Raw genomic sequence first — 11,830 nt, 5'->3', positions numbered from 1 at the left:
TGGAAGTAGTCGAGTCACATGGGTAGCCAGAGCTAATAGCAGCAGCCATGAGCCTTGGACCGACGTGGAGCAATGAGGAGATTAAATGTCTCATTGACATTTGGTCAGATGCACATATTACCAAACCGGCACAACATTATTTTCGTAAATTTGTGTCTGTAAAAATAGAATACATATTCCAAAAATGATAACTGCACGTAGGACCTTCACATTTGTTTTCATCAACACTGACCAGCTCTGATTCACCCCGCCCCGACTTCTCTGTCCAATGCCAGTGCTGTTTGTCACATGCATGCTTCTGTTTACACATTTTGGTCTACTAGCAAAAAGTGCAATGAGAATGCGATCTGACCAAAATGAAAAAAAATAAAGTCCACATTTGATCTGAATCAAATAAGCAGACCAAAGGACTTTCCAGATGTGAATAAACCCTGAGAAATAGACAATATAGTTAAAGATGGCCTGTACTTTTGCTTAGCGTTGTATTACTCATGACCTGAAATTGTCAGTTTATAAAACATTTTAATAATTTTACTTTCCACAGTTATTAAGAGAATTCATTTCAATATGTATCTGCATGTTTCTTGATATTTTTGGAGTGATATAATCCTACTGATTGGCTTTTCCTGCTCCAAATAATCACTATTATATTGACTTCTATGCAAAAGTAAAGTTTGCTCCCCAGCCTTAGTCATAATACTGTATGGGTCTGTGTGTGACAGGGTAAGACTCACCTATTTCAAAGAAAGGAAATCTCACTTATAGCCAGGTTTCCTGCCACTATTAATGTTGCCAAGCTACAGAATAATAGCTGCATTACAAAGCACGCCCGATTTCCTCTCCAAAATGCCTCTCGTCACATCCCCGCCTTTTTTTAGACGTGTGCTGCTACAGACTCTGTCGGCTCGAAGAATTATTACTAACATATTTCCAGCACTGAGTGAGAGTGTCTGCCCTGAAATGGACAGAAGAGTGTAAGAGGTGGACTGTAGAGAAGGATTTTGGTAAGGAGGAAGGAAGGGAAGGAAAGCAAGGGAAGGATGGGAGGAGGGGATAAAGAATGGAGTACAGTTCTGGGTTGTCATCAAACTCATGTGCAGGGCTTTGACGCTAATTTCAAAGTGCTGAACGATGGCACTCCACTAACTTTTTCCACTTCTTTTCCTCTCATATATTCACACAGACAGTATCCAATTTTTCTCCACATAATTTTTTCCCCCCCTTTGCTTTCCCCGTATCTTATTTTACCTTATTTTCTTTCTATCTGGCTTCTGCCCATCCCATCCCATCCCCTTCCCCCTACCCCACCCCTCCACCTAGCTCTCTGAAGTTTTAGTAAACATCTTTCCTGCCCTCCCCTCTTTCTCTTGTCTGTCTCTTGGGGGAAGCTCAGTGCCACTGTAGAGTTTTATTTGTGTAATTTACATCCCCTCCGACAGCCTTCTGTGCCCCCTTACAACCCTTGGCTTTTACTGCAGCCAGACCCTCGTAAAGCAGCCTCTCTTTGTGATGAGAGAGGGGGGAAAAAGAGAGAGAGAGGGAGAGAGAGAGAGGGAGGAGGGCTGTCTGAGCTGCAATCCAGAGAGAAAGCTGATTGTAAAAACAAAGAGCGGACACTTGGTGTTCTGGCCTGGATATCTGCGTGTGGGCGGGGGTCTTCTTCTTCTTCTATATGACAAGGTAGTTGAAGGGTTGCTTTCTTGACCAAACAAGCTTTAGTATATCCAGGGATCAGGCATTAATCCAAAAGCCATCATGTGCTTGCTCTGTACTTAGCTGGATAGCCGAGAGGTCAAAGTTGGCAAATGGTAATCCCATTAACAGGTGGTGGCTGTGTAGACGTCCAACTCACCTGAACAGGTACAGGTTAGAATAGAATAGAATAGAATAGAATAGAATAGAATAGAATAGAATAGAATAGAATAGAATAGAATAGAATAGATCTTTATTGTCACTGTCACAGGAACAATGAAAATTCGTTTAGCAGCTCTGTTCTGTTTCACAGCAAAAACAATTAGTGCAAAAAAGGACGATAAAAAAATATCACACAAACTACTGAAAAATGTAAGCAATGTACGAAGCTACAAGAAAAAACTAAAGTACTACAAAAACTACAGATTTACACAAAAAGCTTACTCTATAGTACATCTAAGAAAACATTTGTTTAGGTTCAGAAAACTCCTCAGCTAAATGACAAGCACAACACTCACCATGCTAATTCAGTACCAGTGAAAATACTACGGAACATACCGTTAGAGTGCACGCTCAAAGTCGAACGGAGAAAAAAGCCTAAAATTAGATAACTTGGATCTGTAGAGAAGGAAAAAAAAACATCAAACAGATTCTGAGAGAGAATTAAAAGAAGAGAACAAAAGACAGAAGCATGAAAGCGTGCACCAAAATAGGTAATGAGGGGAAGAGCTCTGCGAGACGCTGCATCTCAATGAGAGAAAAAACACTCAGAGGAAGGACGGCGATCTGAAGACACATGATCCACTCAGAGAGAAGGAAAAGGCAGCTGCAGTGAATAAGTAAAGCAAATCAAACATGCTTTTTTCCAAAACAAGGCCACAAATAAATAAATCATTGTCAAATCACAGGAGCGTTTCTCAGTCTCACTGGTTGTGATGTAATGACAGGCCAGGTGATAATCTGTGTGGTTGCTCGGGGTGACTCCGGAGAACGGGGGCGTCACGGCGACCGACACTTGTCCCAAACCACACACCAGAACACCAGCAGAACTCCTAGAACAGAGTTTGCTATGGGGAACAATGACCCCCAGTGGCTGCACTGATGTTTCTGAGTCGACTGGAGCAGAGACACGAGTGTGTGCGTGTGTTTAAGTGTGTGCTTGTTTGTGTGTGTTGACCTGGTGAACAACTCATTAGGAGTGTTTGGCCAGTCAGCCTCTCACAGCTCACAGCATCTAAGAATGGTAAACAAGCTCAGCTGAGCACTAACATTACACACATGGACACACACATACAACTGCCCACTACCTGTGTGAGATAACGTAGCCTACACTATCAGGCCTTTCCATTCCAACACCACTATCTACTCCGACCATTCTGGACACCGCCTAAGCACCAGAATGAATGTGAAATCAATGAGGATCAAACCTAACCCAACATTTCTGCATCTAATGGATGCAGTTGGTACCCAATGGACTTAATTTAGCTTTTTTGTTTTGTAGTACTCAGAATTTTACTGTATATTGAAAAAAGTGGGAGGATCCCCACACCACCCACCTGTGTGCCTTGGTGGTCAAGGAAACTGCTAGATGTAGTGTTACACAATACAATCAAAATATGACTGGAAAATCATATTGATATTTATCACAGTATACACTCACCGGCCACTTTATTAGGTATACTGTGCTAGTACTAGGTGTACCTAATAAAGTGGCCAGTGAGTGTATAGGCTGCTGCTGCTGCTGTATCCCATTTGCTTCATGGTTCAATGTGTTGTGTGTTCAGAGATACTTTTCTCCATACCTCCTCCATAACCAGTGGTTATTTAAGTTACTGTTGCTTTTCTATCAGCTCTAACCACTTCAGCCATTCTCCTCTGACCTCTGGTATCAACAAAGCAGAGAAATGCCGCTCTCTGGATTTTCTCTTTTTTTTTGGACCATTCTCTGTAAACACTAGACATGATTGGGTGTGAAAATCCCAGTAGATCAGCAGTTTCTGAAATACTCAGACCAGTCCATCCTGCATTTACAATCATACCACTTTACAAAGTCTTCTAAATCACCTTTCTTCTACATTCTGATGCCAGTTTTTACTTCAGCAGATCGTCTTGAATATGTCTACATGTCTAAATGTACTTAGTTCCTGCCATGTGACTGGCCTATTATATATTTGCATTAGGGCTGCACGATTAATCGATTTTAAATCGAAATCGGATTTTTTAATTAGGACGATTTTTAAAAAAGGGAAATCGTAAAATCGATTTCATGTCTCTCGTGCCTGCGGGCCGTGCGCTTGCGGGCTCCCGTAGGCTCCTCCTCCTATCAGTGACAGTGGTCTGTCACAGAACTCCGTGCAATGGCCGGACTTTAAATGTGTTCATGAGCCCGCAGTACTTATAGCAATGTAAGCCGTGGCTTCACGCACGGATCCCGCAACTGAAATAGAACTGCATGCGGATCACTCATCTTCCGTTGTCCCGGATCCGTACCGTACTGTCTTCTTCCGATCCGGGTCCGGGTCCGGGTCTCAGGGTCATCAGCCTCAGCAGAGGAGCCCACACAGCCCTGTGCCCACACACATCCACCCGCTCCAGGATAGAATCCCTCCAGTGTGTCCTGGGTCAGTCTATTCCACGCACGGATCCCTCAGTTTAAACAGAACCGCATGTGGATCACTTATATTAACCTGGTCCACGCACGCACGCACACACGACTGATGCCTGTCACTGACTTACATTGGTATCACTTCTGTGGGCCCAGATACCCAGGAAAAAAAAATAAAAAATAAAAAAAAACAACAACACACACACACACACACACACACACACATATATATAAAAAAACTTTAAATAATTAATTTAGTCCTCTTACTTGCTAAATTTTTCATTCACAACTGTAAGTTCTGTAACACAAAAACAAATATTATTTATTTTTTGAAAGATGTTGAACTTTATTTAAAGCTGTTAGATAAATCTGGAAACAAAAAGGCTATAAAAAACATCAGTATTTGCTCTGATTTGGACATTGTATTATAGTGTATTCCCCCTGGCAAACTTATGTTATTTTCTTGTTGCATACATTGTTTGTATACTCTATTTCATTCAATAAAGATTTAATTAAGAAAAAATAAACTTCTGGGGGTTCATCACGTGATACCATCACAGATTTGAGGTCAGAGCAGTGCCTTGCATTGTGGGCTGCTCACGAAAACGACATGCTGACTTCTGTTGTCTTTTGTAGTTTTACCCAAAAATCAAAATCAAAATCGAAAATCGAGTTTTTAGAGGAAAAAAATCGGGATTTTTTTTTTTGCCAAAATCGTGCAGCCCTAATTTGCATTACTGTGAAGTTGAGCAGATATGTCATATAAAATAGCTGGTGAGTGTATATTTGATAATGTTGCTAGTTGGAAGAGTAACCTGATAATATTTGAAAGCTGAAGAATGATGGTTTATTGACTAAACTTAACACAGGGGAGCTTTATCACCTTCTCAGTGGATTAACATATGTAGTACTGTGTATTGAATAACTACAAACTTTCTGCTTTGCACAACATTTGTGGCATTTGAGTAAGGGTTTCTGATTTTCCAAGTGTACTTGAATGCAACATTTCATCTCTTGGTCCCCAATCAGTTTGTTGCTCAAAATGATGAAGGTTTCAGAGTTTCTGAGGTGCACTGAATGCAAACCTGTTCTCCTATCTGTCACATTCGGACAAACACTGAAAGACAGAAAGACAGAAAGAAAGAAAGAAAGAAAGAAAGAAAGAAAGGAAGAAAGAAAGAAAGAAAGAAAGAAAGAAAGAAAGAAAGAAAGAGTGTGTTGAATAACCTTCAGAGATTTACTTATCAAACACTGAGGCTGTTAGATCTAGCCATATCAAGTGAAAATGTCCAAAGCCTATCATTGCTGTTTTCATAAATTTTATTGTGTTATCCTGTTTCATCGCCTGGCCCTAGTTGGAACCCAAATAAGATCTAAGCTTTCTGAAAACCCTGTATACATTACACACATCCACATAATACCGCAGCGTTAGCTTAGGTTTCACAGGATTTGTTCCACTCGTGAAAGATGGTTATTTGTGCTAGAAAAACAGAGGAAACAATGCAAACATACAGAAATACAAGAGTGTGAGACAAAGGGGGAAGCGTTGATACTAGTGAATGTACAGCTGCTGTGGTGAAGGAATCACTGCAGACAGGCCAACGACATGGCAAAAACGTAATTAGCAAACATGAACATGCATCATGTGTCAGCTATGAATGCCATCTGCTACTATTTAAAGCTATACACAGATACAGCAACACAGACGGTAGACAGTACGCATCGAAAGAGGAGCAACAGACATAGGGCTGGACTGGTAGGAAGCGGATCAGGTTCACCACTATATAAAAATAGGACCAGTGTCCCTGTGTCTCACCAACATGTTCAATCAAGAATCAATAACAACTTGAATGTGCGAGGTTGTCATGTTCAGCCATTATGTTTGAGTCCTGTGGTCTTGATGCAGGAGATCAATCTCTCAATAGAAATGGGTGGTACTTTGACTGGAGGAGAACTCGACTAATTAAATGAAAGTCCATATATGACTTCCTATCAGAGCTCAATAGTAACTCTAGTGATCTCTGTAACCATTTCCATGTTATAATCTATTAAAATATGGACCATCATAAGTAAAGGAAAATGTTTAATATTTCAAAAAACTGTCAAAAATTTAAAAATCTTAGTATCTCAAAACTGTGAATCTTGGTAGTTCTTCGAGGTTCAGCTGGACTAGTTTGAACCTCGAAGAACTACCACAAAAAATGATGAACTTACACAGACATCAAAACTCTGAACAAACTTTGTAGACATTGTCCCAAGGAAGCAACATAAAAAAAATTTGAAATGACTCTGACCAGTAGTTTTGCTGTAGAAGATGTTTGAAGGAATTGCTAACGAGATGATGACAAAGACGATAACGGACACAGCGCACTGTTCACAAGAGCTCATGGCCTAAGAAAATAAGGAATTATGAAAAAAGTATGTATGTTCTGCTTATTACGAAACTCAGATAATAATTCATGCCCAGACCCTAAAGGCCACCATAATATTCTCAGAAAATGCACAATTCTTCTAATAATCCTATATCATAAAAGGGAAGTGGAAGTCTGTGTGTCTCGGGCTTCACACAAAATCTGGAAAGAGCTGACTGCTGCAGTTTGGCATACTTACTTATTTTTGGTCAAGGAACAGATTAGTGAAAATGGCAAGTTGATAGGACCAATATTTTGGGAGATATTAGTAATTAGGGTGTTGACCCATGGGGATCCACGGGTTCTAGATGTGGTGGTTTTATGCTGTTGTGCATTCGTGCATGCTGTACTGCATTTGTCCAGCAATCACCGCCAAAGCATTCTGGCCATAGCAATGTGACTGTAAGGCTATTGTATTCAAAATTACGAATATCTCTCAAAATACTGGTCCTATCAACTTGCTGTTTCAGCTAGTCTGTTCCTTGACCAAAAATACATAAGTCTGCCAAACTGCAGCAGTCAGCTCTTTACAGATTTTGTGTGAATCCCCAGACACACACACACATACGCACGCACAAACACACATACACATCACTTGGCTTTTATAATATAGAATTTGAAATACAATGGCCTCCTGATGGCCAATCACATTGCCCAAAATCATAGAACCATCACTGAAGTGGGTTACCTAGCAACAGATAAACAATAGGGCCACGTTGCCTTGGTGTCAAATTTCATGTACAGAAACAGACATGCCAGCTGAGAGGTGAAATGTTGCTGGAATTTACCAAGAAAGTGAAGAAAGTAAAGGAAAGAAACTGCATCAGAGGATCTAGAACCACCTGTGGTTCCCCATGGGTTTACGCACTAGTCGTACTATTATTGGACACACAAAGGCACTGACTGTACATCCGATTCTAATTTGCAGTTTTTTTCTTTGTTTGCAAAATAACATACAAATGCAAAACTACATGGAGCAACTCATGGTGTTGGAGGCACAGACTCCTAATCAAGTCTAATATGAGGTATAAGTCACCCCTCTGCTGCAGAAGTAGCCACACCACCAGCGACCACGCACACAGAATCATGCTTCTTCTCAATGAAGGAGACCTGATGTGTTATTTTAATCAACTTGGCCTGCCGGCATTAATTATTCACCAGGGTAGTGAATTGGGACGCCCCGCGGGTAGAAAGAGGGAGGGACTGCGGGGTTCCTCTGATTAAGGGCTTTAGGGAGGGAAAAAAAACAAAAAAAAAATGAAAAGCAGAATAAGGGAAAAGGATGAAAAGAGGAGTAGAATAAGATCAAGGCTACACCTCCTGCCCTAGTTCTTAGCTTTTTTAATGTGTAAATGTGTGCGAGTACGGGCAGCAATATGTGAAAGGTACCCGAGAGGCCGGGAAATAAGTGTGAAATCAGGAGAGCAGAGTCTGGGTCCCCTTTATGTGCACAATCTTCTGTTTTTATCTTCAACAACATTGCTACTAAGCAGTTTACGGAAATGAATAAACTGCTAATATCCCAGTTTATATGCAGGCATACTTCAATTAGCAAAGTATTTATATGTTGTTTATCTCCCAAACACAAAAAAAGTGGCTGGAGTTGCTTGTTCTATTAAGCTTCTTTGCACTAATTTAGAATTTTTTCAAACTTGTTTGACCGTACAAACACAGCCTTATTTATCCCAACCACTACATATGTGATATTGATATTTGTACAAATCCTGCAAAAACCCTGAATAACATCTTTATCAGAACATGCACCAGTTGGGAAAAAAAAATGCCTATTTTGGAGTATTTAGATAAACTATACTGTTTACATGAACTGTATAAAATATATATTTATATTTATATTCATATTTATAGTCTTTTTTGCTCTTTAAGTGTTTGCTGCTGAACTGATTTACTACAACTAATCAAATTACAAATCAAAATTCACAACACATGGACCTTGTTTAATCTTACCTTGTATATATCCCATATTGCCTGTTTATATCCTTATTTGCTGTACATATCACTCATGTGTAGTGTAGAGTTTGCTTTCAGTATATTTCAGTAGTCTTTGTAGTACTTTAGTTGTATATACTGTATATATTTCATATTTTTGCACATGCCCACATTTTCAGTATTTTGTGTTTTCTTTATAAGTCTTTTTTGTGTGTTTTCGCTGCTAAACAGAACAGAGCTGCTATACGGATTTTATACAATTTTTGTTCCTGTGACAGTGACTATAAAGATCTATTCTATTCTATTCTATTCTATTCTATTCTATTCTATTCTATTCTATTCTATTCTATTCTATTCTATTCATAAATGAAAAATTGAATTAAATTAAATTAAAACACCAACATGACTGACATGTATGAGTTTGATTGGCTTGGGTGAGGCCTCACGGCGCCTTTTGAGTCAGTTGGAGGAGGGTTCATGTGTGTGACTGTGTGTGTACGTATCAAATCTCAAATCCAATCACAGTGCTCCATGATCTGATTCCTGATTGTCAGGCAGGGAGCAGTGCCTCCTGTGGAGTGGGAAAAGATGGGGCGGGTGGAACTTGATTGGCAGGAATGTGGCCATACAGAGACCTGGCCACACCCCGAGAGACTGCAAGACACCATCCTGAGGTGTCGCATGTGCAAAAACTCTAGTTTGGAAATGAGCGAGTCGGCACGGGAGTGTGACCATGAGTGTGTATTTGTGTGGTGGCAGTGAATGAGTGTGTGTGCCTAAACAGCTGAGACAGAAGGGGGAACAGAGCGCCCCCGCTGACACTCTCAGTGGGCTGACACAGAAAGCTTGTTTGGGGGCATTAAATCTTAATGCACATGAGCACTAGGGATGAGATGGAGGAAAAAGAGAAAATGAGAGGGAGAAAGTGAGAGTCGGAGTAAAAAGGTGGTGGGAGCATGATAAGAAGGAGGGGTTTGTGGTGGATGAAGAAGAGAAGCTAAGTGGAAAGAAGAAGAAACAGCAGCGCACAGAAGGGAACTCCTCAGGGGCAGGAAGGAAGGATGATGCAGGGAAAAGGGAAATTCTTTCCCTTCTAATCCACCAGAGGATAGGCTAAGATGCCAGAAAAGCACAGCACGGCAGTAAATCAAACCAGTTAAATCATCATGTGTTAATGACTACGTTAACCCCCCCCCCCTTTCCCTTCACTAAAAGCCTGTACAGAGGTTCTGTCATCCCCAATTCATCGTCTCAACATACAGAGGATGAAGACAGAGAGTAGAGAGAGGGAGAGGATGGGGGGGATTCTCTTCTGAGACTCCCTTTAATGTATACCTGTTATGGAGTCATTTCTTTACCTGTTATGGATTCATTTCTTTACTGTTTGTGTATTCATTTCAGCCCATGAGACCTGAAGACGTCTATGTCAGTGATTTTCTTTGGTCTCATTACATCACGTGCCATCCCTGCCTGTCTGATATACGACTGCTCACACATTATGCATAGGCGTGTCAAACAGAATACCAACGATAAAAAAAAAGGTGAAATCAGCTTGTTCAATCACCAAAATGCAAGATTAAATATGTACTTACATGAGGCTCATATTGATCTATTGATTCTATTACTCCCTCTTGTGATGTATTAGTAATAGACCGCTGCCACATGTCGATATTTTTATTAAAAGAAGCAATTGCTCATTTCCATTTTGAGTCATCTGAGTCACTGTTTCTTAGAATGATACTTTATATGTATGCCATCTACCCAGCTTTATGTAATTTTTGGTACATTATTTCCTATTATTCATGTGAAATTGACACCAGGATGCAGAGGGAAAAACATGTAATTCCTTCCTTTTACCTTTTAAGGTTTTTTTTTTCCCTCTTCAGCTTCATGTGCATTGTGATGTATCATGTTGCCATTTTTATCTTGTAGTGTAATGTGAGTTTTTTAGCTCCAAATCAACAAGAAAAATGTGCCAATCTCCCTGGACCTGAGCTTAAAATACATTTTCACATCTACATTTTTTGCTGACTCTTCTACTGCTAAATGTCAGTGTTGAATAAATGTGCATTTTGGCCTGATCCACATCTAGGGTACATTTGTGGATCTGTCGACCTGATCCATGTGAGTCATGTGATCAAAAATACCTTTAGACTTTCGTACACACAGGAAGCTTTTAGACAGTGATATTTATCTCATCAGTGAGGCTGAAGTTAGAAATCTCTGTCGACTCTTAATATTTATTCAGGTTAGGGCTGGACGATACAGAAAAAAATCATATTTTTTTCATATCGGACAATATAGATACGTGTCAAGATATAAATCAAATTACTCTTTTTGTCAAGCTTAAATTTTCTGTTACTCATAAGTTAGATCTGAAGACATCAAAAGGTTATTTTTGATTTAAATATGGTTTATTTTTTGTCAGAGGTTGAATATCAAGGATGTGCTGAAGAACATTATTCAACTGTTTCAGATGAATAAAACAGGTACATAAATTTAAAAATAAATTAAAATTTTTTCACCTATTTCACCTGGAAAGAGTTATCATGTAACAACATATCCTCTATAACAAAAACACTACTGTTTTTGTAATTTTCAGTTTTTTATTTGTTTTGTGAGTGTGTGTTTTTCTTAGTTGCTGTTTTTTCTTGTTTTTTTTTTTGTACATTTGATTTTCATATTTTTATTGATATATTCTCTTATAATTCTGTCCTGTTGTATCACTGGAAAATATTTAATGGGTGAAAAGAAAAACAACAATAAAAAGTGAGTTACAAAAACTAAACTAAAAGTCTGACCAGCAGGTAAAACCTTTCAAGTTTTAAAAGAGAGCACAAACAAAACAGACCATCTTCACGAAACAATGCCGAGGGTATATACATGGGGGTGCCTTCCGTAACTGCCGTAACTGGCGTAAACTGAAAATGAAACTAAACATGCTTTGAACGTCTGACTCCCGGCTTCTACACCGCACCCTAGTTTTCAGTAACCTGGTCGCCCGAGTTCTCGGTCCAATTTTCTCCTTAGGGAGCACTCAATACCTCCCACTGCAGCCTAAACATTAGCGCATGCTGCTCCTGGCTCTTACATCTGTGCTGTGTGTGTCAACCTAACTAACCATGGCTCTAGTGTGATTGGTTCAGTGTGGCACTACTTCATTATGATTGGCTGT

At 39.7% G+C, this 11,830-nt stretch overlaps 1 protein-coding gene across 4 annotated transcripts in view; it reads right to left on the bottom strand.

Moving 5' to 3' along the window:
• The window catches only part of raraa (retinoic acid receptor, alpha a), a 196,719-nt gene that overhangs the window by 66,477 nt on the left and 118,412 nt on the right, over positions 1–11,830 (bottom strand). The gene's annotated exons all lie outside the window — the stretch shown is intronic.

The sequence above is a fragment of the Sphaeramia orbicularis genome, chromosome 19 (genome assembly GCF_902148855.1).
Source record: "Sphaeramia orbicularis chromosome 19, fSphaOr1.1, whole genome shotgun sequence".
Taxonomy (NCBI): domain Eukaryota; kingdom Metazoa; phylum Chordata; class Actinopteri; order Kurtiformes; family Apogonidae; genus Sphaeramia; species Sphaeramia orbicularis.
This window is presented reverse-complemented; position numbering and strand designations above follow the sequence as displayed.